The 26,821-nt window shown below is 42.9% G+C and overlaps 1 long non-coding RNA gene across 2 annotated transcripts in view; it reads left to right on the forward strand.

Moving 5' to 3' along the window:
- Positions 1-26,821, forward strand: part of LOC137346175 (uncharacterized) — a 60,278-nt gene that overhangs the window by 16,913 nt on the left and 16,544 nt on the right. The window contains exons 1-2 of one of the 2 annotated variants that reach the window (XR_010968668.1): positions 1,212-1,439; positions 4,483-4,661. This is a non-coding gene — a long non-coding RNA (uncharacterized lncRNA). Of the gene's footprint in view, positions 1-1,211; positions 1,440-4,482; positions 4,662-26,821 lie in introns of those variants that run through there. The other variant, XR_010968670.1, reaches the window with a different exon arrangement.

A 26,821-nucleotide genomic window follows, 5' to 3' on the forward strand; every position in this document is an offset into this window, starting at 1 on the left:
GCTCAGCAGTACCAGCAGTGCCACTGGGAGGCCTGGGACCAGGAACAGCCATGGAGCCTTGGACCTCAGGTAAGTAAAGCGGGCTCACCAGGCCTAGTCCCGCAGGCCCTAGTGACGGATGAGGGGTTTGGGTAGTTGAGGGCAGGGGGGTAGGTGGTAGCACTGAGGTGCCTTTGCCACCAGTGGCCCTCCGTGGGCCACAGATTGACCACAGTAGAGGGCTCCTCTCCCAGTCCACATGGGGCAGCTTCCTCACATAGCAGAGGCACCCACCCCTCCACCACCTCTGATAGAATGCCAGAATAGGGGGAAGAGGCTCTCAATTGACCTTTCTTTGCATAAATTTAAATGGACTTACCTGAAATCTTGTCGGCCTGCCGCGATCGTCGGCGCAGCGGCCAGCACTCCTGCACTTTCAATTCCCTGTCTGGGAAAAGACAGCATGATACTGGCGGTGACTGGGGAGGAATTAAGATTTTCAGCACGATGACGGGAGAACGGGGTCAAATAAACGTAATGGGTGTAGGGGATGATGGGAAGGAGTGACCTTCAAACTTTGAGCAGTCTGCGGGGGGGTGGGGGGGGGAGGGGAAAGTCAGATTTGAAAAGTAAGGGTTTTGGAGGAGGGAAGGGCAAATAGTTAATGTCATTGTTATTGGGAGGTGGTAAAGGGGCGTTAGACCTTAAGTTAATAAATTTTGGGGGGATATTTCTTTGAAAATTTAAATGATCTGGCAGGGCTGGCTTCCCTTTAAAAATGGCACCAGTGCCTGCGCAGAGGCAGCTGATGCCATTGTCGGGGACGAACAGCCTGCCCCCTCCACCTGATTAGGGCGGCAGTCCGCCCCGGCTATTTAAATGATCTGCCACATGAGAGATCATGGCGGCTCTTTGTCGTGCAGCCCGCATGCGCAGTCTGCCATTTTGTGAGCTCGCCACCGAGATCGACGGTGGGCTCTTAAAATTCATCCCATTGTTTTAATCTTGAGTGTTTTCGTGGTCAAATAATCAGGCAAATGGCATAGGATTAAAAGAAAGATAAATTATTTCTTAAACAGTAGCCTAAAATATATGCAACCTCATCCACTTATGCATGCACGCACATGCACACACACAGGAAGCGATAGAGATTAGAGGATAGCATGCATTTAAATCCGATTGTTATAAAAAACATTTCACTTTGAAACTGTTCTGAAGAAGGGTCACTGACCTGAAACGTTAACTCTGCTTCTCTCACCACAGATGCTGCCGGAACTGCTGAGTATTTCCAGCATTTCTTGTTTTTATTTCACTTTGAAACTTACTTGGTTTCCTGGGAGGAATTTTTTAACAGCGCTGCAGGAATGGTGTTCCTTTTCTTGGTTCACTGAAGTATTGCAGACGCCTCTGGCTAAGAATCTATTAAATTTGGTGGCGAGAATCCTGTTATAATTTCTCAGGTGAGGAGTTTTCAAGGTCACACTGCAGTCTCTGTCTCTGTGTTTTAAAGATGTTACAGGAAGAGTCGTTTCCTTGGCTGGAATTGATCTCGCAGCTTCCTGTCCTGCTGGCTTTCAGTCTCTGTCATTCTGAGAGCTCTTTTTTCAAAGAAAAATACCTTATCAGGCTTGGTTTCGGTCAGCTGACCATAGATGCTTTCCCTAGATGTGTTCATACAATGCCTTTGAACATATGGCCATTGTTACACAATGGGGTTTGAATGTGGCTTATCTTGATAAAGTGGTGTTATATCCCACCTATTATCTTGGCTTTTAATCCGGAGTCTCCCTGTCTGCGAAGGTCTTTGCCAACCCAATTCTTGAAGATAGGTGCCATTAGCATTGAATGGGCTGTTTAGCATTTTAATGTGCCTTCCCTGAGACTAATCCAGAGGTGATGATGTGTTTAGTAGTAGTTTTGCAGTACAGGAGGGGTCACCTGACCTCTTTCCCCATTTTGTCTGCAGTAAAAGTGTGTCCATTTTTTGGAGTTTAGTTCATCAGTTCGTGTTTACAGTTCATAATTGCTCCAGTTCACTTTAGTTCATAACTGTTCTTGCATGAGCATGACAAGCCTTACAGGAATATCACATTGAGATGTTGTTTAGGGTTTTTGGAATACTCTATTTACTCAGATATTGCAATAATCCTATTCAGTTGTCCAACAGAACTGTATGCTAATTCCACAGCATCTGATTTTAAGATTAAATTGCTACTACGGGAAATGGATTAAGATTGAAAGATCTGAACTGGAAAGTTTGCCAAGGGTAGTTACTTTCTTGCTTTTGTGAGCTGCAAAACAAAAGCACACAAGTGACATCACTGTATTTATTTTGTTTTTAACTTGCTACATTGGTCCTTTGCAGTGGTGCCACCTCTGTTCTCCCCATGTTACCAGCCCTATCATAGCAATTTTATTCTTTGAACAGGGTTCATTTTCTCTCATGAATTTTCAGTTGATGGCTTTAGAGTAAGTTTTACTAAAAATAAGTGGTATGAGTAACTTCTAAAATATTTCTGCCGGCCCTGTGAATCTTATGTAATACAACAGAACTACTCTGAAATGTTAAATAGGTCAGGAAAGGCATTTTTTGAACACTTTACAGCTGCACTTATTTTTAAGAGCTCAGGCCTGTTTGCATTGCAGCAAAGTCTCCAGTTTTCGAGATGGGGTTATTAATCAGGGCCCACTGCCCATGCCGTGGATGCATGGCTTGCCGTGCCAAAATTTGCAAGGCAAACCCCTCCTTTCATTAGAATAAGACTGACTCCTGCATATATAACAAAATGAGTAGAGAATTAGGCCAAAGGTGAAATAAAAGGCCAGTCACAAAATCCAGCCAGCCAGTAGCTTTTAAAAGGCAGCTGTTAGCCGTTAAAGCGGGGATGATTTTTGGTTCTGTTTATGAACTTGGAGTTTGTGCTGCAGGAAGTATACAAAGTAAAACGGCTGGCTCCTTTAAAAGTTTAGGTGCAAGCTGCATTTGAGGAGGTAAGTGAGGAAACAAGGATGGCATCTTCATGTATTCAGAAAAGTGGTGAAGTGCATATAGGCTTTCTGTTCATCCGTGGGGTTGGAAATGATGGCAATGGGAATGTTTCTCTTCTGCATCATTTCCACTAAAGTGAAGTTAGCAAGAACAGTGGGGTACAATAATGGCCTGCAAATAGCAAGTGCAAGCTTTACTTGCATCGACTACTACCAGCAAAAACACCATGCCAACTCATTGTCAAAGTACTAACCCTGTGACAGAGATTGGCTTTTTCAGGGAGTTCTCATCTGAAAAATGAAAAAGGTTAAGAGACAATCTAAAAGGGAAATAATAAGGCTTTTACAAGCATATAAAAAGTATAAGAATAGTTGAATATGAGTAAGATTAGTCAAAGATTGTGGAGGCTGATGATATGGCAGACAAATTTAATAAATATCTGGCATCAGTTTTTACAAGTGATAATTAAAATGAGAACGTAGGTGTATTAGAGGAGGATATGAAAGAATTGTTAGAGATAACTAGAAAAAAGGAAGTTGTTCTGTCCTGGGCTCTGCCGTCATGCACCCTTTTCTGTTGAGAGAAGTCAGAGAGGAGATAGTAAAGGCTTTGACCACAATTTTTCAATCCTCCTCAATTAAGCAAATTGTCCCGAAAACATGCTTTATGTCAACTGATGATTTTTAATTAACTGGCTGGAAACCTGAATTGAATTCTATAAAAACGAAAGAAAGTCTTACATAGATATATATAGCACCTTTCATGAGCTAAGTACATGCCAAAGACAATGATTTATTTTTGAAGTGTAGTCACTGTAGTAATCTAGGAAATGTGGCAACCAATTTATGCACAGAAAGGTCCCACAAACAGTAATATGATAATAAGCAGATAATCTGTTTTGGTGATGATGGTTGAGGGATTAATATTGGCCAGGATACCAGGGAGTACTCCCCTGATCTTCTTCAAATAGTGCCTGAGAAAGCAGGGGCTGGGTTTAATATCTCATCCAAAATGCGGCAGCTCTGACAGTGCAGCACTCTCTCATTACTGCACTGGAGTGTTACCTACATTTTGCGCTCAGTCTCTGGAGTGACTCAGACATGAGTGCATGAGTGTACTACCAACTGAGATACTGCAACTACTTGGACTTGAAACGAGAAGACCAATAGAAGATTTAATAGAGGTTTTTTTTAAAATCAGGAAGTGTTTTGTCGTGATTAAGGAAAGACCACTTCATCAGGTTCAGGAGTTAGTGACAGGACTTTCAATTTAAAATTGTCACTAAAAGACTGAGGAGAGAAGTTAGGAGAAATTTCTTTGCGCAAAGAAGCCTGGAATGCTTTGCGTTTGGAGTGATTGAAGCAGAGACTATTACACCATTTAAAGAAAATTGGATAAATATTTGAAACAGAGGAAGATGCAGCCTATGGGAAGAAAGCAGGGCAGTGAAATTAGATTTAGTTTTGACAAAAAGTCATTGACCTGAAATGCTAATTCTGTTTCTCTTTCCACAGATGCTTCCAGATCTGAGGATTTCTAGCTTTTTCTAACATTAGACTTGGATTGCTCTAGCAAAAGACCTGAAATTTTCTGAATGGCTTTCTTTGTGTTGTAAACTTCTATGGATCTCTACTGAGTTTCTGCTTAGAGGTCAACAATATGCACAACTACAGGAAAGGAGTAGTACAGGCAGGTGAGTATCCATTATTATGCAGCTGAGGAAATGGTCCTTGTCCTCTTTGACAGTCAAACAGCAGAGGGCATGACTGAGTTTGAAAACAACAACAACAACTTGCATTTTTATAATGCCTTTAATGTAGGAAAAAGTCCCAAGGCGCTTTACAGAAGCGATTCTCGTACACTGAGCAAAAGGAGATTCTAGGACAGGTGGTCAAAGGTTTGGCCAAAGAGTCAGGTTTTAGGGAGCATATTAAACGGGGGAGAGAAGTAGCGAGGCCAAGAGATTTTGGAAGGGAATTCCAGGGCTTAGGGCCCAGGCTAAAGGCATGGCCAGCAATGGTGAAGTGATTAAAATCGGGAATGCACAAGAGGCCAGAATTAGATGTGCACAGAGATCTCGGAGGGTTGTAGGACTGGAGGAGCTTACAGAGATTGGGGGAGGAGCGAGGCTCTGGAAGGATTTGAAAACAAGGATGAGAATTTAAAACCGAGGCATTGCTTAACTGGGAGCCAATGTACGTCAACGAGTACAAGAGTGATGGATGAATGACACTTGGTGCGAGTTAGGACATGGACAGCAGAGCTTTGGCTGACTTCAAGCTTATGGAGGTTGGAATGTGGGAGGCCAACCAGGAGTGTATTGGAGTAGTCATGTATAGAGATAACAAAGGTACAAATGACGGTTTCAGCAGCAGCTGAGCTGAGGCAGGGGTGGAGTTACGTGATGTTATGGAGGTGAAAGTAGACAGTATTAGTGATGGAGTGGGTATGTTGTCAGAAATACATCTCAGGGTCAAATATGACATCAAGGTTGAGAATGGTCTGGCCCAGCCTCTAACAGTGGCTAGACAGAGGAATGGAGTTGGTGGCTAGGGAGCAGAGTTTGTGGTGGGGGCCAAAGACAATAGATTCAGTCTTCCCAATATGTAGTTGGAGGAAATTTCTGCCCATCGAGCAATGGATGTCAGATAAGCAATGTGACAAATCAGAGACAGTGAAGTAGTCGAAGGGGTGATGGTGAGGTAGTGTCTAGCTGGTATCCTCCACTTACTATCATTCCTTATACCCTGGCTTCTTTTTCTAATCCTCACTGCAGGGACTGCATTAGATGAGCAGATGATTGGCACACAGAAGTTAATGGTTCTCTGCTCCCCTCTCTCCTAGAACTGTAGCAGCAGAGTGCACCCAAAGCAAGCTCCACCTGTATTCTTTACCACAACATTACCTCAACCTTTACCCTTACCTTAAAGTTCAACTTCTCTGATACTTTTTTGCTGGTCTCTCCAGCTCCATTCGGCACAAACTTGAAATCACCCAGGACTCTTGAGTCTCTATCATATCCTGCATAAGAACCACACAATCATCCCCTGCCCCTATTGACCCCATGGCTCCCTATCATCCAGTGCATTCCTTTCATATTCCTCACCATCTTCAAATGCTTCAGTGGTGTCATTTTAATGTACCTCTTCAATAAACTCCAGTCTTGTTGCGATAAACTTCTAATTTTATAGTCCCAGCAAGGAGTCTCACTTGTTGAAAGGACATTTTAGAAATTTAAGTAAACACTGTGCTGTGCATGATTTTACAGACAATATCATGGTTCAAATATCAAATACAGGGCAGAATTTAATGCTCTGGAAATGGGCGCCATTCCCGCCCGTCATGTGTGTGGCCGCCCCATCACGAACACGTAGCAGGGGGCCATTTTGCATAGTGGAGACGCGAGCCCCTCAATCACGTGGTGGGTGGGATTTCATCTGCCACATGTCTGCCATTCCACCAGCCTGTCTATGTCCTCTTGAAGTCTATCTCTATACTCCTTAAAGTTCATAATACTTCCAAGTTTTATGTCATCCACAAATTTTAAAATTGTGCCCTGAGCACCCAAGTCTCGATCATAAATATAGATCCAGAAAAGCATTGGTCCTAATACCAATCTCTGGGGAACACCACTATATACCTTCCTCCAGTCCGAAAAGCAACCGTTCACCACTACTCTCTGTTTCCTATCACTCAGGCAACCATTTTTCCATGCTGCCACTGTCCCTGTAATTCCATGAGCTTTAACTTAACTGACAAGCCTGTTAGTTGGCAGTTTGTCAAACGCCTTTTGGAAGTCCATGTACACCGCATCAACGACATTACCTTCATCAGCCCTTTGCGTTACCTCATCAAAAAACTCAAATCAAGTTAGTTAAACACAATTTTCCCTTAAATAAGTCATGCTGACTTTCCTTAATTAATCCACATTTGTCCAAGTGTCTGTTAATTGTATCCCAGATTATCATTTCTAAAAGTTTTCCCACCACTGAGGTTAACCTGACTGGCCTGTAGTTTCTGGACTTATCCTTAAACACTTTTTTGAACAAGGATGTTAGCATTTGCAATTTTCCAGTCCTCTGTTACCACCCCTGTATCTAAAGAGGATTGAAAGATTATGACCAGTGCATCTGCAATTTCTACCCTTACTTTCCTCTGTATCCTCCAATGCATCTGATCATAGAGCCAGCCCTTCTAATACCTCCTCTTTATCAATTTTTAGCCCATCCTGTATCTAAACTATCTCCTCTTTCACTATGACTTTGGTAGCATCTTCTTCCTTGGTAGTGACAGATGCAAAGTACTCATTCAGTGCCTCAGCCTCTGCCTCCATGCATAAATCTACTTTTTTGTCCCTATTTGGCTCCACTCCTCCTTTTATCACATGTTTATTATTTATATGCCTATTGGAAGACTTTTGGATTCATTTTTATGTTAGCTGCCAGTTTCTTCTCATACTGTCTCTTTGTTTCTCTTATTTCTTTTTTCATTTCCGCTCTAAACTTTCTATATTCAGCTTGGTTCTCACCGTTTGTATTATCAACCTGACATCTGTCATATGCGCCTTTTTTCTGCTTCATCTTATTCTCTACCTCTTTCATCATCCAGGGAGCTCTGGCTTTGTTTGTCCTACCTTTTCCCCCTGTGGGAATGTACCTCAACCACAACTGAACCATCTCCTCTTTAAAGGCAGCCAAAGTCTTGCTATGTTCCTTCAACAGCCTCCTTAAAACTGACAGCATTGTGCTTTTGATTGCTTTCTGTAACTTCTTGCTTATTTCCTGCTCAGTGTCCAGGATTTCCTCCTAAAGTGTCTGGGGTTTTTCATTACTGACATGGTACTTATATAAATGTCAGTTATTGCTATTGAAATTGTTTGCAAACAGCTTCAATTACATTATTTTCATGCAGGAAGACTGTTAAACTACAGGAGATAAGCCCAGAGACATATTTACTATACTTTAAAAAACAAATTAAGGATGTCTTATGTGGAATACAAGAACTAATTCAACGAATGAAAATGCGGGTCTCCAATCAACTTTAGGATTTTAATGATGTGATTTTGGTTGTAGATGCTACAAACACTACAATATTTCATATTTCCCTCTCAAGAAAGTATTGTTACAACTAGGTGAGAAAGATGTCTAGGGTTCTTTTTCAGCTTCATCTAGTCTTATTGTAACAGGGTTTCCAATTATAAGGCAAAGAAATGAGCACAAACAGGCTTTCTTAGGTTTAAGGAAAAAAAGTGACATTTATTAAATCTTAAACTTAAACTCTAATTTGGTGAATATCTACGGATACACGCCGCACCCCGTTAGCATGCATACGCGATACGCACATGCAAATAGAGTCAGAAAAGAGCAGAAGAAAAATAGTGGAGAGGTTTAGGCAATCTCTGAAGAGGGGTTTTTGTTACTGTGCTTCGAGCTCACTGTTGCTTGTAGGTAGATCTTGCTTTTCGTTGGGGCCCAGTATTCTTCTTAAACCTTGTTCACTGTAGGAGACTTTCTGTCTCGGGGTTCATATGTCATCAGTGGATTCCGAAGCTGGTGAGAACAAGATGAGAGCAGACAGGAGAGAGGTTTGTTCCAGCCCAGGAGCAAACAGCTTTCTGCTAGTTTAAAACTCTGTGGCAAGTTCAAATTCAAAAACGCCAACAGCCAGTTAATCATGTGACTAAACTGGTTTGACTACATCTGTTTGTGTATTCAGGAGCAGTGACTGGTTCCTTTGTTCCAACACTGTCTGCTAGTGTGCAAAAAATGCCTTTCCAGTCAGAGGCTTGGCAACCCCTTGTAATAGGCCTTCTTTTCTTCCCACCAACAATTTTAAAATTTAATGTCCATGTGGCAAAATATATGCGTCTCATTCTTGGCAAGTGGAGGCCTGCATGACAGTATGCAACTACCATTAGTTCTATCTATACGTAAATTCAATCCGATGTCTTTTTAAAATGAGTCACAGTGTCATTGAGTCATCGAGTCATTAAAATGAATAAATATGTTTTCAAACTTTAAAAAAAAACTCAAAATGAACAAAAATGCCAATGAAATGTGAGCCCTGTTCCATGTAGAATTAGGCAACAATGAATAACCAGGCATGTGTAAGCAGTCTTCTGATGATTCAAAACAATGTTTTGGGTTAACTCAATAATCTGAATTAAGCAAAGCAAATAATTTAGGAAAGTGGTATTTTATAGTGCTAAGAAATGAATTATCAGATAATTTGAATTAGAACCCTTTGAACTGAGGCATAAAATTCATTAATCATAGTACCATAGAATCTTACAGCGGAAGACCATTTGGCCTGTTGTGCCTCTGCTGGCTCTTTGAAAGGGCAGTCCAATTTTGTCCCATATCCCAGCTTTCTCCCCACAACTCTGAGAATTAGTCCTCTTCAAGTTCACATCCAATTGCCTTTTGAAAGTTCCAATGGAATCTGATTCTAGATCTTAGCAACCCTCTATGTGGAAAAGTTTCTTCCGATTTTCCCTTGAGTTCCTTTACCAATTCCTTTAAATCTATGACATGAGTTCGTAGAATCATAGAATGGGTCCAGCAAAGAAGGAAGCCATCCATCCCATCGTGTCTGTGCTGGCTGTCTGCAAGAGCAACTCATCTGGTCCCTCTCCCCCCACCTTTTCCTTGTAGCTCGGCAATTTTTTTGCCCTGGTCACTGTCCCACTTGCCAGAGGAAACAGTCTCTCCATACTTGCTTTATGAAAGCCCCTCATAATTTTGAATACCTCTATTTTGTCTCCTCTCTATTCTCGGGTAAACAATCCCAGCTTCTCCAATCTCTCCACATAACTGAAGTCCCTCAGCTCTGGTATCATCCTGGTAAGCCTCCTCTGTACCCGCTTCAAGGTCTTGACATCCTTTCTAAAGTGTGGCGTCCAAAATTGCACACAGCACTCCAACTGAGGCCGATCCAATGATTTGTAAAGGTTTACTATGACTTTCTTGTTTTGTATACAATGCCTGTATTTACAAAGCCACGTATCCCACTCACTTTCTTAAACACATTGTCAACTTGCCCTGTCACCTTCAAAGATTTATGAATATGCAGCCCCAGGTCCTTCGCTCTTGCACCGCCTCAAAATAATGCCATTTACTTGATACTGTCCATGTTGTTTCTCCCAAAATGCATCACTTCATACTTATTCACACTAAATTACACCTGCCATGTGTCTGCCCATTTAACCTTGTATTTAAAGTGTCAGTGACTGTTTTAGTACAAAGTGAAACAAAATATCTCATCAATTACTGATGTGATAAAAATTTGAATATATGGATAGCAATGAGTTCATTGCTTTCTAAAGCTAAGTGATCGCTGTGATATGAATCTCAGAGTAATCAGTCATTAATGGACATAATACCTCGAATTAACAGCAGCAACTTACATTTATATAGCATTATAATGTAGTAAAATGTCCCAAAGGTGCTTCACAGGAGCTTAATCAGACAAATTAGACACTGAGCCAATCTGAAGTCCTAGGAGAGAAAGACAAGGCAAAGCATCGTGTTAATCATTTTTATTACAGCTACATTTCGGTCACATTGACATTGTTAAGCTTTGTTGCAATAGTGGAGTTCTTCTATGAGATATATTACAACAATTTAAGAATGACGACTGATGGAGGTAGGAATGTGCAATACAACTCACAAATATTTGGTCATATCAGAGGGTAAGGGATAATCCAGGGTATTTCTGGCTGATAAAAGCTTTTGAATGATTTGAAGCAAAGACCTTACCAGCAGTTGGTGAGTCCTCGCAACAACTGGAACGAATGATATCAAGATATCTTCTCCAGAATAAAGCCAAGCATTGGCTGATCCCCATTTCTGTTGATGAAAGATCTAACAAAAGTGACAGTCAAGAAGATAAGTTGGTTCCCTACCAATGGGGTATCAGAAAAGGTTTTTAGAACAATGATTGCTTTAATTCAACCCACAGGATAGACTTTTGTCTTTAACGCCTAGGCGCAAGCATCGGGCTGAGCACAGAAAGAAAAATCTGATGAGGAGGATTGCATGCCAGTAACAGAACCTACCAGGTTGTCATTCCATTAAAATTAATGGAAGGACAATCTGACAGGTCCTATAAAGGGCCTGCCTGCAATCCTCTTCACCATATTTTCCTTTCTATGCTCCATTCAGGTGGTACTTAATGACTATGCGGTAAAGACCCCATCATTTACTAACCAAATATTGACCCCATCATTTCTTGAAGGTCTTACTTTCTGCAAAGACAACTTATTATACATTTATTATGACTATCACTACAGTGATAATTATCATGATAATAATTATATTAATTATGTCATTTATGACAATTGTGATGCGATGCAATGATATTGCTGCCGCAGCCTGGCAAAGGTATTCACAATTGGGGGAGGGGAGAAACAAACCAATATCAGACATTCCTGTTATGTCAGGAAATCTATTAAAAGGGCTTAAAGAGCCAAATCACACTTTTTCATTTCTAGTAACCAGCCATATATGGACCTTTATGTGTGATGTTGACTTCTATTTTTCAATATTAGCAGTCAGTAATTACTATTGACAACATTAACTCTGGTTCACTAATGTCCTTGAGGGAAGGAAATCTGCTGTCCTTACCTGGTCTGGCCTACATGTAACTCCAGACCCACAGCAATGTGGTTGACTCTTAAATGCCCTCTGAAATGGCCTAGCAAGCCACTCAGTTGTATCTAACCGCTACAAAGTCAATAAAAAATAATGAAACCAGATGGACCACCTGGCATCAACCTAGGCACCAGAAGCGACAACGGCAAACCCAGCCCTGTTGACACTGCAAAGGCCTCCTTACTAACATCTGGGGGCTTGTGCCAAAGTTGGGAGAGCTGTCCCACAGACCAGTCAAGCAACAGCCTGACATAGTCATACTTATGGAATTATACCTTACAGATAATGTCCCAGACACTGCCATCACCAGCCCTGAGTATGTCCTGTCCCACCGGCAGGGCAGGCCCAGCAGAGGTGGCGCCAAAGTGGTATACAGTTGGGAAGGAGTTGGTCTGGATGTCCGCAACATCGACTCTGGATCGCATGAAGTCTCATGGCATCAGGAAACCTCCTGCTAATTACCACCTACTGCCCTCCCTCAGCTGCTGAATCAGTACTCCTTCATGTTGAACAACACTTGGGGGAAGCACTGAGGGTGGCAAAGGAACAGAATGTACACTGATAGCACCACTACTGACTGAGCTGGCCGAGTCAAGAAGGATATAGCTGCTAGACTGGGTATGTGGCAGGTGCTGAGGGAAAAACATACATGATCTCGTCCTCACCAATCTGTCTGCTGCAGATGCATCGATCCATGACAGTATTAGTAGGAGTGACCACTGCACAGTCCTTGTGGAGATGAAGTCCCTTCACATTGAGGATACCCTCCGTCATGTTGTGTGGCACTACCACCATGCTAAATGGGATGATTCCAAACAGATTTAGCAATGCAAAAGTAGACATCCATGAGGCGCTGTGGGCTATCAGCAGCAGCAGAATTATACTCAAGCACAATCTGTAACCTCATGGCCCGGCATATCTCCCACTCTACCATTACCATCAAGCCAAGAGAGCAACCCTGGTTCAATAAAGAGTGCAGGAGGGCATGCCAGGAGCAGCACCAGGCATACCTCAAAATGAGGTGTCAACCTGGTGAAGCTACAACACAGGGCCGCTTGCATGCCAAATAGCGTAAGCAGCATGCGATAGACAGAACTAAGCGATCCCATATCCAACGGATTAGATCTAAGCTCTGCAGTCCTGCCACATCCAGCTGTGAATGGTGATGGACAATTAAACAACTAACCGGAGGAGGCGGCTCCACAATTATCCCCATCCTCAATGATGGGAGAGACTAGCACGTCAGTGCAAAAGATAAGGCTGAAGCATTTGCAACGATCTTCAGCCAGAAGTGCTGAGTTGATGATCCATCTCGGCCTACTCCTGAAGTCCCCAACATCACAGATGCCAGACTTCAGCCAATTTGATTCACTCCACGTGATATCAAGAAATGACTGAAGGCACTGGATACGGCAAAAGCTATGGGCCCTGACAATATTCTAGCAATAGTACTGAAGACCTGTGCTCCAGAACTTGCTGCGCCCCTAGCCAAGCTGTTCCAGTACAGCTACAACGCTGGCATCTACACGACAATATGGAAAATTGCCCAGGTATGTCCTATACACAAAAAGCAGGACACGTCCAACCCAGCCAATTACTACCCCATCAGTCTACTCTCAATCATCAGTAAAGTGATGGAAGGTGTCATCAACAGTGCTATCAAGTGGCACTTGCTTAGCAATAACATGCTCAGTGACGCTCAGTTTGGGTTCCGCCAGGGCCACTCAGCTTCTGACCTCATTACAGCCTTGGTTCAAACATGGACAAAAGAGCTGAACTGAAGAGGTGAGGCGAGAGTGACTGCCCTTGACATCAAGGCAGCATTTGACTGAGTATGGCATCAAGGAGTCTGAGCAAAACTGGTCAATGGGAATCAGGAAGAAAACTGGTTGGAGTCACACCTAGCACAAAGGAAGATGGTTGTGGTTGTTGGAAATCAATCATCTCAGCTCCAGGACATCACTGCCGGAGTTCCTCAGGTGAGTGTCCTCGGCTCAACCATATCCAGCTGCTTCACCAATGACCTTTCTTCAATGATGAGTTCAGAAGTGGAGATGTTCACTTATGATTGCTCAACGTGGAGCATTATTCACGACTCCTCTGGTACTGAAGCAATCTGTATAGAAAGGCACCACGATCTGGACAATATCCAGGCTTGGGCTGATAAGTGGCAAGTAACTATCGTGCCACACAACTGCCAGGCAATGACCATCTCCAACAAGAGAGAATCTAATCATCTCCCTTTACATTCAATGGCATTACCATCACTGAATCCCCCACTATCACCATCCTAAGGGTTACCATTGACCAGAAAATAATCTGGACTAGCCGTATAAATAACATGGCTACAAAAGCAGGTCAGAGGCTAGGAATCCTGCGGCGCATAACTCATCTCCTGACTCCCCAAAGCCTGTCCACCATCTACAAGACACAAGTCAGGAGTGTGATGGAATACTCTCCACTTGCCTGGATGGGTGCAACTCCAACAACACTCAAGAAGCTCAACAAAGCAGCCTGCTTGATTGGCACCCCATCCACAAACATTCACTCCTCCACCACCGACGCACAGTGTCAGCAGTGTGTACCATCTATAAGATGTACTGTAGCAATGCACTGAGGCTCCTTGGACAGCCTCTTTCAAACCTGTGACCTCTACCAACTAGAAGGACAAAGGCAACAAATGCCAAAGAACACCACCACTTGCAAGTTCCCCTCCATGTCACACACCATCCTGACTTGGAACTATATCGCCGTTCCTTCATTGTCGCTGGATCAAAATCCTGGAACTCCCTTCCTCACCGCACTTTGGGTGTACCTACCTCACATGGACTGCAGCAGTTCAAGAAGGCAGCTCACCACCACCTTCTCAAGGGCAATTAGGGATGGGTAATAAATGATGGCCTAGCCAGCGATGCCCACATCCCATGAATTAATAAAAAAATTAACTGTTGAATGCTTAATGTACTCATGAAATTTCTCTGTGCAGCATTTTAATCAAATTGTTAACATGTTAAATATTGTGTGGAAGAATATCATCTGAATGCATCAAGCATTCATCTGTCTCTATTGGCAACAGCAATGTCTAATCTTGGGGCGTTTTAACAACAAGGCATAGCTGAAAGCAACTGTAATGAGCAGATATTAATTCAAAGGCAGCACTAGTACATCAGCAACTCATGTGTCATTAATGTATGCACATCTTATTGTACTACATAACAATAAATCCTTAACAGGAAAAACAAAATATTTTCTGGGCTGTTCTCAGTTCATTGTTTTTTTTGTTTTATAAAAAATATTAATCTCTTCAATCAGATGATGCAGATTAGAATTGTGTTTTTCTCTGGAAAGGTAATTGCACCCCATAACTCATAATCCTTCGAACCAGCATATTCTGTTTGACTATTGTATAACAGGAAGGTACACCCTGGTGCAAACCATGTGCCAAGCTTTGCCCTGTGTGGCTATATATCTTGTTTACATGCACTGTGGAACCATGATCATGATCCTGTTGCACCAACTCTGTCAATCCTATAAACTCCATTAGAGAAAAGAAATACCAGACTGATTTGTAATATTTGGCGAGGCCTCAATCTCAAGCTGCATTCAGCTACATGCTTTACATAGCATCAATAATACTGGCTTGCTTACAGGAAATTAGAACTTTACCAATTAGAACAAAGACAATCCCTTGTGCCCAAGCCAGTCCAATGGCTTGTTCATGGGAAAATATACTCCAAAAAATCATTGCAGATAGCTCACATGCGACAAACTAACAATAACTTTGATGCCATGCTTTACATTATAGGCTATTTACAGCACAGAAACAGGCCATTCGGCCCAACAGATCCATGTCGGTGTTTACACTCCATGTGAACCTCCTCCTATCTTTCTTGATCAAACCCAATCAACATACTGTGGATTGAATCATGACCATATTCTTTACTCCTTCATGTGTTTATCGAGCTTTCTTTTAAATGCATCTATGCTATTTACTTCAACTGCTTGGTGTGTAAGTGAGTTCCATATTCTAACCACTCTTAGGGTGAAGAAGTTTTTTCTGAATTACCTATTGCATTTATTAGTGACAATCTGATATTTATGGCCCCTAGTTCTGGTTCCCCCACAAGTGGGATCACCTTCTGTACATTTACATTTTCATAATCTTAAAATGTCTATCAGGCCACCCCTCAATCTTTTCTATAGAAAAGAGAAGAACTCCAACCTGTTCAATTTAAAAAGCAGTGTCTGAACATAAGCCCATCCCCTAACCCATGCCTCAACTCAGGTTTCAATCCCCAACAACACTTAACTGAGGCTTGCTGCAATGCTCACAGCAGCTCAATCATGGACTCTTCGCTGACAAGCACTTCATGCTTCACTGGGAACACTGAACCGAGGCCAGGGCCCTAGTATCTAGAGAACCTTGTGTCTCACCATTCAGGAACTGGGGAGGGAACTGCAGTCCTCCTGTGTGCTCAAAAATAGTCGTGGCCCAATTTCTATGCCAACCTCGTCATAAATCCTTTGTTTGTTCCCTCCTTTTAAAATTTGTATCAAATCTAATTATGGTCACTAATTCTCTCACCTTTCAAAATATATTCTGATATTTTATTTTTTATCTTTCCTACAAAAGTGGATAACTTCACACTTCACCACATTGTATTCCATCTACCATCCACTCACCCAATCTATTTATATCCCTCCGCAGCCTCTTTGCATCCTCCTCACCACTTACTTTCACACTTAACTTTGTAACTTGGATGCATTACACTTGGTTCCCTTGTCTCAGCCATTAATATAAATTGTAAATAGCTGAGGCCCAAGTACTGACCCTTGCGGTACCCTGCTAGTTACAACCTGCCAACCCAAAAATGTCACGCTTATTCCTACTTTCTATTTCCTGTCCATTAGCCAATCCTCAATCCGTGCTAATATATTACCCCCAATTCCATGAACCCTCATTTTTTGTAAAAAACTCTTCTGTGGCGCCCTATTAAATGCTTTTTGAAAATCCAAATACAATACATTCACTGGTTTCCCCTTCTCCATCCTATTAGTTACATTCTCAAAAATCTCTTAACAGATTTGTCAAACACGATTGCCCTTGCATTGATCCGTGTTGACCTTGCACAATCATATTATAATTTTCTAACTGCCCTGTTACCACATCCCTAATAATACATTCTATCATTTTGCTTACTACTGATGTTAGGCTAACTGGTTTATAGTTCCCCATTTTCTCTCTTCCTCCTTTCTTAAATGCCAGTGTTATGTTTGCTACTTTAAAATCCTTGGGAACTGTTCTAGAATCTAAGCCAGCGGTTATCTTTGTACTCCAGGATAATCTTCGAATAGTGAGCAATTTTAGCAGACAAGAGCAGGACTCAATAGTGCTTTATGTGATCCAGCCAGATCTGGTGGTGAGGGCTAAACCAGTTGTCCACCATACCCATTCAAGCCTGCATCCCTTGGACTTAAGGAAGTGGAGATGGGGGTTATACCAGGGGAATGGCCAGGGTGAGAGAGAGTAATGATTTTAATGGGGACTATGGCATCAAAGGTGGAGGTGAGGGTGCACTTGAGCAAATCATTAGCTACAGAAATTCTGTGGTGAATGAAGGGCCAAAGAATAGACAGTTAGGATTTTGGAAGTGCAGTTGTAAGTGAATTAAGGAATAGTTCATTTTAAAAGGGTGGACACAGAATGAAGCAGAGTTGGGACATGGATGTGATGGAGAAGGAGGGGTGTGGTGCAGAATGATATAAGGAAGTGGTCAGGGATGGCGTTATCTGTGATTGACACGATGGAAGTAGCGAGGCCTTGTCAGATGGCAAGGTTAAGGTGGTAGTTGGGGAGATTGCATGGAAGGAGAGGTTAAGGGAGGATAAAAGGACATTGAAACCAGAGGAGTGAGAACATTATGAGTTGAGATGGAGGTTGAAATCACTGAGGATAGAAGTCCTTTGGTGCAGAGGCTGAGTCAGGAAAGCAGTGAAGATATCTTAGTGAGAAAATTTTTTATCGTACTTGGGTGAGCGGTAGAGAATAAGGATTTTAAATGAAAGGAGAGCAGATTGAAACAGGTGAAATGCTCAAAGCAGGAGAAAATACCAGAGGACTAGGGGGTCAGGCCAAAGTGTGAATTGGTGATAAGAGCCACACCGCCACCGAGACAGTCTGGGCAAGGCAAATGGTGGTGAAGGTTTCATTTAGGAGTAAAGCGGAAAATCCTCAGCCAGTTTTCCATTAAGGCCATGATGTCAATACAATCACCCACAATAAGTTCATGATGGCAAGACCTTGTTCACAAGTGAATGGACATTCTGGAGAGAGATGTACAGAAGGATGGTGAGAGCTGATCTACTGGCAGAAACCATAGGGTCAGCCATGGGAGGGGTAAGTTGGATGAGGTGGAAATTGGCAAAATTAGCCTCCAGCAGATAGGAAGTTCTGCGACAGAGTGGGATGGGTCAATTGAGGCTGCTAATCATAATAAGCCAGCGCTGAGTGCCTCGATGATCACTTTGGAGGATACTAATAGAGACACAGAGGGAAGTTGTTGGCTTATCTGAGAGGGAGTCAAGCCTTGGATGGCAGCAAGAGAGCAGGAAAGCCAAGTAGTACTGAATGGTTGGGGTAAGGAACTGGTAGCGCAAAGTAGCTGAGAGGGGAGAAGTGAGAGGAGGCATGACAAGAGAAGAGCAGGGTCCAGAAAGGGTAAAGAGAAAAAAATTAAAACATAGAAGAAAAAGTAGAAATACAAGTAATGGGCTCAGGTCCGGAATGGCAGCCAAAATGTGCACGTGAATGGACACAAGGAAAACTCAAGTTACAGGAACTTGGTTAAGTAGCGGTTATTTGGATACATAAAAAACAGATTGTAAATGAGAATTAGATAGGAGACAATAGGACGGAGTGCAGAGTTAAAGAGTAACAATTCCCTGCTTATTCTTTAACCGAATAGATTCAATTCTTATATTGGGATGGACTTTACTGTTACCACCTGGTAGAAGCGGATTGGCCTGGAAAGGAAAATTGGGCAGAATGTAAAGTGAGCAGCCGATCTGCTAACATCAGTATTTTTCACCTTCACATATTGGAAAGTCAAGTATTGGAGCAGATTGCCTGCCTGTTACAGAAACCTCCTGAAATCAAACACACTTTTATGGACATGAATCTTGGGCAGGTATGAGATGGACGATTCTTTCCACCAATTTACTGACCAAGGTTAAAAAGTGAAAATTGCACCCCACCCATTGCACTGGATTTTTCCAGCTCTCTGGGGATGGGCTGGGGGGGCAGGGGTCCCATAAAATGGCAAAGGAAGGTGGAGGGTGGAGTGCCTGTCCTCTTCCCATCGCCATGCTATTTTACCAGTGGCAGGGAATGTGGAGGACGGCCCATCCACCCAGAGACCAATTGAGGGCCCTCCAACGCTTGAGGAGACCTCTTGGTGAACCCTGGTGGCTTCCCTGTTGGCTTGGTGGGGGGCTATCTTGTTCGGGTACTCTGTGGCGCATGGAAGAGTCCCCAGCAAACTCCCTTTGTCCTCATCACCCCCTCTCCACCCCGCACCTTGCTATACCCACCTACCTGGTTGGGAGGGAAGCCTGCTTCCATGGTGTCCTATCTTCCAGGCACAGTCCCAGCAGTGGCCACTGCTCCCGGTGGCATTGCTGAACTGCTCAGCTGCCGGCCCTCCGATTGGCTGGCAGCTTCTTGAGGTGGTTGCCCATCCTTTAAAGAGGTGGAGGCCCCAAAAGCAACCAGTTAGTTGCTGGATGGCTGGAAATTGCGACTGGGTTCCTTCAAACGGCCTTGGTGAGGTTGCCCAGCTTTCAGCCCATTGTCGGGGACCCCACTCTGCTGGTAAAATACCGGCCATTAGGTGGAATTTGCATCAGTTCTTAACCATTTAGTGCTGTCTTGGACCTGTAGATAGAAATCAGCCCACATGCAACATTTGCCTTAATTGACTTATGTCTCTACAAATGAGGTTTATTTGACCAATAAATAAAACTAATGCAATATCTGTAAATCCTTTCCAGAACACTAGCAAATGTCAGAGCAGCAACATCTGTGATTCATTTTCACACTAGCACCAAAGTCTCATTTCGATCCATGCCGTAACAATAGTTCCACTGCAGAGTAAACAAGGCTGAATGTAACTATATCATAAGCATTTTTATTATAGAATCATCTTTTTTGAGACAAACATGTCAGTGTGAAGCAGTGTAAATATGTAGAATGTGATACGCATCTAAAAAAACATACAATACAAAATGTAATAAACAATGCAAAATACATCAAGGCACAGAGGAACAGAGGCCGGACATTTAAGGGACCGTTGGAGACAGGAACAGATGCAGGGATGGGGGGGGGGGAATAAAATAGGGACTTAAGACATCAGACTGGAAGTCCGATGTCTTTCCAAACTTTCCGCATTTTACTGTCGGCGGCTGACATGGAGGACGAACTTCGCACATCCACGCGGCGGGAAGGCAATTGAAGAGTCCAATAGACATTAATTTTATTTACTGTGTCCAATTTAACTAATGGCACATGGGACAATGGGGCTTCAGGGCTTCACCTGGTTAAAGAAGGTGACAGACGTTGAATGTTGGCTTCACTGGGAAGCCATCGGTTGAGGTAGTGTCACGTGGCAGTGAGGGTGGAGGAGGGAGGGCATCGGGGAACACTGTCGGGGTGGAGCCCAAGGTGCCAGCTCTGTGGGTGAGACACACCAGTGTGCCATCGGGGCAGTGGCACCTCATTAGAGGTGACGAGTGGGGGATAGGGAGCAGTGCCATTTGCTGTGAAGGCCTTGCACTCAGGGGGAGGCAACCTGGCTTTGAGGCCTCCGTTGTGGGGGGGAGCAGAAAAGAGGGAGAGAGGCGCAGGTGCTGGCAGGGCATCACAGAAGCCTGGGTGTGGCCGGGGGTGGTGGGGGGGCGGGGGGGGGGGTGGGGGTGGTGTCCACAGAAGGGCCGGCCTTCGGAACACGAGGCTCGAGAAGAACACTGAGGGGCATGTCAACAGCCTCTTGTGCACAAAACAAGATACCCTCCAGAGGGACTACCAGCCGAGGCTCAAACACTTGTAGATGTCTGAGCAACAGTGTCTCTGAAAGCTCCGCCTCATCAGGCAGGCCATCACTATGTGTCGTGATGCAGCATGAGCTGAGCCCCATAGGACTTGGTGGACACCCGATGCCAGTGAAGGCCACCGTGGCACTGCTTGGACCGGGAGCCTGGTGACTGAGGTTCAGTCACCTTTTTGGAAGCATTGGTTAGCAGGTTTTCAAGTTGGAAAACTGACTTTAACAGGAGACCATGTAAAGGTTGCTGAAAGTCTCCAAAATCATCTGGTCCTTGAGTGCACAGGCCCATGCTCCACTTCATTAATTGGTCAGCTGCTGCGTGATCGCAGTCGGCCAGCTACATTTCACTCATGCGACGACGGCACCCACTTCCGGTGCCACCGGTGTTATTTTAAAATTCAGCCTTGAGTTTATCCCCAAGTCTCAAATGATGAGCACAAAGTGACTCGTAGGCCTGACACAAGAACTGAAAAGTTTATTTACCAACCTATATTTTCCGGCTACACTAAATGCAAGCTGTCTTCTTTTCAAACAGCAACAGCTTATTTTTCTCCAGTTCTCATACTTCCTATTTTCTATCCTTCCTTTTCCTTTCTAGCACCCAGCAATCATTTGTAGGCAGTTACAGCTAATCTCTCTCATTTCAAAATATTCTTTTCACAACAATTGTCTTAAGTGCATGCTATTCTCTAAACTCTATCTCTTGTGTGTGTACAATTGTGTGCATGTGTGAGTGGGTGAGTTTGCGATATTTTCAGATATTGTGTAATAAGTAATTGATCTTTCTTTTAATCCTACAAGAAATCTTGTTGTTTATCTTTATATTTGACCTTTAAAACACTCAGGGATTAAAACCATATATTTTTTCAAAACACTGTCTATGGTCAATTGAGGGTTGAAAAGTAGAAGTCATCCACACCATCCCCCCACCCTGTCTGCAACAATAGACACAGGAAAACATATCTGCAGTCCTCTGAGGAACAATGCATAAGTTAGGGGAGGTGGTGGTGTGGTGGTAATGTCACTTCACTCGTAATCCAGAGGCCTAGGCTAATGCTCTGGGGACATGGGTTCGAATCTCACTACAGCAGAGAGTGAAATTTGAACTCAATTAATAAATCTGGAATTTAAAGCTAGTCCAATGGTGACCATGAAACAATTGTCGATGGTTGTAAACACCCATCTGGTTCATTAATGTCCTTTAGGCAAGGAAATCTGTCGTCCTTAGCTGATCTGGCCTACATGTGATTCCAGGCCCACAGCAATGTGATTGACTCTTGACTGCCCTCTGAAATGGCCTAGCAAGTCACTCATTTCAAGGGCAATTAGGGATGGGCAACAAATGCTGGCCTTGCCAGCAATGCCCGCATCCTATGAAAGAAGAAAAAAAGGAGCTTTGCATCTCTAGGGAACCTATAATAGAGTTGTTTCTACTTCTGCACCAAGTCCTGAAACCAACTGCCACAGCAAGCAAGACCATTGCCTGTTGCAGCCAAGGTCACACAGCCTTGAACCTCTTTGTCTCTGACCTCTTCAGGTTGTCGTAGGGGATATCGGTAACATCAGTCACTGCAGTTCATGAACATCAACACCTTCAATGCTACATCCCAGGTCTGGAGATGCTGGTCAAAGTCACTTTGCCTGCTGTCAGCTAATCACCACCAAAAAAAGTTCCACTTTAACGTTCTGTCGACTACCTTTAAGTTGAGGCTGTCACCAAATTTTCTGCCCAACCAATTGATGAGCTGTCTATTCAAAGCACGCTTTGTACTAGCTGTTAGCCAATTTAATTTAAACGGCATGGGATCTGTGCCAATTTATTAACAATACCGGAGTGCATATTCTGCCCATCGCCTACCCGATTAAAGCAGAATACAAAGTTTTTGGAAGGAAAACAATATGCCAGAACTCAGTGGTGTGGTGCAATAGTACATGAGAATGCATTATGTGATCACAGCTACAAAAGGTACTGTTGAAAAAAATTTCCAAATAATCCGCACACACAATTAACTGCTGTCAACAGACATATTGCATTATATTGTTGCATTATCTACTTTCAACAGAAATATTTCATAATCAAACATAAAGAAGCATTTTCAGTAAGCAGTGATTGCATCTAGTCTTTGTAGACATCTGTTCACAGATTGATAACCAGAAACCATTGATGAGGTTATCCATCCTGTGTATGTTTCCAGTTGCAAAAGTGTTTTGGTGTAGAAGATAAATTGTTGCCTAGAAAAATAAAGCATCATTATTACTGGCTATGATGGGGATGCCCTGGTGTCATTCAACCACCTAGAACATGGTATCAAAGCCACATAAATTTAGCAAACAAAATGATGTGCCATATAATTGAAGGGGATGGGTTGATAAATATTCATGTTATAGTTAAACATTAAAAGTCATTTTGTGAGAAGCATTATCGGAAGGTTATAGGAAGTAATAATATAACTGCTAATAATAAAGTATAACTCATGAAGCATATTAAATTGTACAGTGCATCAGCAACAGAATGGGAGAATAGGAGGCAGTAATTAATAGATGGGAACAGATGTAATAGGGATAGTGGCTACAAATTAGACAGAGTTGGCCATTAAATATTATTTAGAAAGACGGGGAAGAAAGAAGCAATGGTGGGATAACATGATGAAATAACATAATGACTTTAGGAAGAAAGGACATAATAAAGAGAAAAGAAACAGAATCCATATGGATCAGAAGGGTTCAATTATGCTATAGGTGTATACTATATTGGAAAGGAACTGAAGTGTTATCATGGGGTAATTCAACAACTGTATCTCTACATAAACTAGAAGGAAGAGAGAGTGAGAGAGGAGAAAAGGATAGCATTTTTACAGTATGTACAAGTCCCTTTTTTAACCCAATAGGTAAGAAGGGACGATGCATTGCCAGATCTAGTAACTGGAAATGAACTGGGGCAGATAAGAGAAGTAGATGCAGGGAACATCTGAGGATTAGTGATCATAATATAATGAAGTTTGAGATAATGATTGCCAACTATATAGATAGATCAAAGACCAAAATGATAGACTGAAAAAAGGCAAACATGAGGCGATGAGGATGGAACTAAGATTGACAAAGTGGAGAAAAATATTGTCAGACAAAAGTAGAACAAAAGTGGACAATATTTAAAAGAATGATTAATATAGATGAATATAGAAATCAAGTTAGTTCAGGAGAAATATATTCCCTTGAAGAATAAGAACAAACTAACCAAGAGAGATGCAATGAATAATTAAAAAGTTTAGAATTTAAAGAAAAAGGTAAACATAAAGTAAATAAATGATAAAGGAGAGGATGACAAAAGGCTATATTATGAGCTGAGGAAAGAAGTAAAGAAGACAATTAAGAAGGCTAAGAAGAAATATGAATTGGAAATATTAAAGAATATGTAAGAATTAGTGAATAATAATATAAGCACATAAGTAACAAAATAAAAATTAAGATAGGAATAGTGCTACCAAGGGATGAACAAGATAAACTCACAGGAGATAATACTGAAAAGTTAGGAATACTGAATAAATACTTAACCTCAATTTTCACTGAAGAAGAAATGACAGCAGTAGGAGAAGACAAGAGTGATATTACAAGAGTTAGGAAATAAAGAATGCAAATACTAGACAAAATAACCAAACATAAGGAGGACAGAATCCCTGGGTCCAGATGGATTGCACCCACAGATACTCAAAGAAACTAGGAACAAGATAACAGAGACACTAATATCCATATATAAAAATGCAATAGAAAAAAATAGTGGCAAAGGACTGACTGACATCAAATGTAAATCCTATCTTCAAAAAGGAGATAGAACTAATCCAGGAAACTACAAATCAGTTATCTTAATGTCAGTGGTAGTAATTATACTCGAATATTTGTTAAAAGTTGATATGACAAGTATCGAGAGACAGAGAATTTAATAATAATTGCCAGCATGGATTACTAAAAGGAAAGTCATGTTTAACCAAACTTATTGGCTTGGATTTTGTGGTCAGTGGGGAAGATATAGTTCTCACTGCTCACTTCACTAATATGTTTGGGTGCCTGCCACACACACAAAGTTTTAACTGGTTTTAGAGGGGAGACTTCCTGTCTTCAGGTGCCTATTCCAGTACAGCATCCTCTACAGGGAATCTGTGGCACATAAGAGCAAGGCAAGCAACAAAGAGGTGCTGCAACCAATCAGATTCAAGAATCCTCACTGAGACATGCAGGGGTCTAACTTCAATAGCTCCTGAAAACAGGTGTGGGAATCGTGATGCAGGATTAATTCAGGCCTGTTGCTTCTGGGGGAGTAGAGATATGCTCCATTCACAGGGATCCAGGAGAAGCTCCAAACTCTCAGAAGGCAGTGGGACCAGATAGCTGTGACAATCAACACCATGAGTCCGGACTTGTGGGTCTGGATGCAGTGCCACAATAAGTTCAAGGACCTAACATGAGTTGTCAAGGTAAGTGAATGCATCTTCAAATGCCATATTCCACCAACTGCACCATTAGCCTCATACACTGCTCTATGGACTACCCTCCTTCACTCATCTATGAACAGTCTCTATCAAATTTGACACATACCCAACATTCATAGTCTCACCTTGCCCTCACACATTTAGCACTGCTGTAAGCCTCATATCCACAAGTCAAAGCTTGCACACACTGCCAGCTATTCAACTGTGGCAGGCGCCCAAACACATTGTGCCACACTCACTGACACTTGCTGCTCTGGCACACAACTGAAGGCAGCAACACCTAGCCAGTGAGGGACAGGCACAGCTACATGAAGAAAATGGTGCTGCAAATCATTGGTGTCACCACATGTCAGGCTGTGGCTAGCGGCAGGGCTTAAACTATCGAAGATGATGGTTTGTTCCTACCAAATCCACCTTCTCACATCCCACTCCCTCCTCATGCCATGGTTTCTTCGGATTTACAAACCGCAGGTGGTGAAACCATGCACTTTTTACTTTCCCGCCCACTTCCCCACTTACCTCACCCTAACTTCTGCCTTTATGCTTTCAGATACCCAAGAACTGCTGCCTGACCATGCAGTGGTGCAGGATTTTGCTTTTATTCATTTGAGTGATGTGGGCATCGCTGGCTGGGCCAACATTTGTTGCCCATCCCTAATTGCCTTTGAGAAGGTGGTGGCGAGCTGCCTTCTTGAACTGCTGCAGTCCTTGGGATGTAGGTACACTAAGACTGCTGTTAGGAAGGAAGTTCCAGGATTTTGACCCAGTGACAGTGAAGGAACAGCAATATAGTTCCAAGTCAGGATGGTGTGTGGCTTGCAGGGGAACTTGCATGTGGCAGGTATCCCATGCATCTGCTGCCCTTGTCTTTCTAGTTGGTAGAGGTCATGGGTTTGGAAGGTGCTGTCAAAGGAGCCGTTGTGAGTTGCTGCAGTGCATCTTGCAGATGGTACACACTGCTGCCACTGTGTGTCGGTGGTGGAGGGAGTGAATGTTGAAGGTGGTGGATGGGGTACCAATCAAGCAGGCTGCTTTGTCCTGGATCGTGTTGAGCTTCTTGAGTGTTGTTGGAGCTGTACCCATCCAGGCAAGTGGAGAGTATTCCATTACACTCCTGACTTGTGCCTTGTAGAAGGTACTGGGCAGTCAGGCAGTGAGTTACTTGCCACAGAATTCCCAGCCTCTGACCTGCACTTGTAGCCATAGCATTTATTTGGCTGGTCCAGTTCAGTTTCTGGTCAATGGTGACCCCCAGGATGTTGATAGTGGGGGATTCAGTGATCGTAATGCCATTGAACATCAAAGAGAGGTGGTAAGATTCTCTCGTGTTTGAGATAGTCATTGCCTGGCACTTGTGTGGCAAGAATGTTACTTGCCACTTATCTGCCCAAACCTGAATGCTGCCCAGGTCTTGCTGCATATGGACATTGGCGGCTTCAGCATCTGAGGAGTCATGAATGGTGCAATCATCTGCGAACATCCCCACTTCTGAACTTATGATGGACGGAAGGTCATTGATGAAGCAGCTGAAGATGGTTGAGCCTAGGACACTACCTTGAGCAGCTCCTGCAGTAATGTCCTGGGACTGAGATGATTGACCTCCAACAACCACAACCA

Source organism: Heterodontus francisci, chromosome 2 (genome assembly GCF_036365525.1).
Source record: "Heterodontus francisci isolate sHetFra1 chromosome 2, sHetFra1.hap1, whole genome shotgun sequence".
In the NCBI taxonomy this organism is placed as follows: Eukaryota; Metazoa; Chordata; class Chondrichthyes; order Heterodontiformes; family Heterodontidae; genus Heterodontus; species Heterodontus francisci.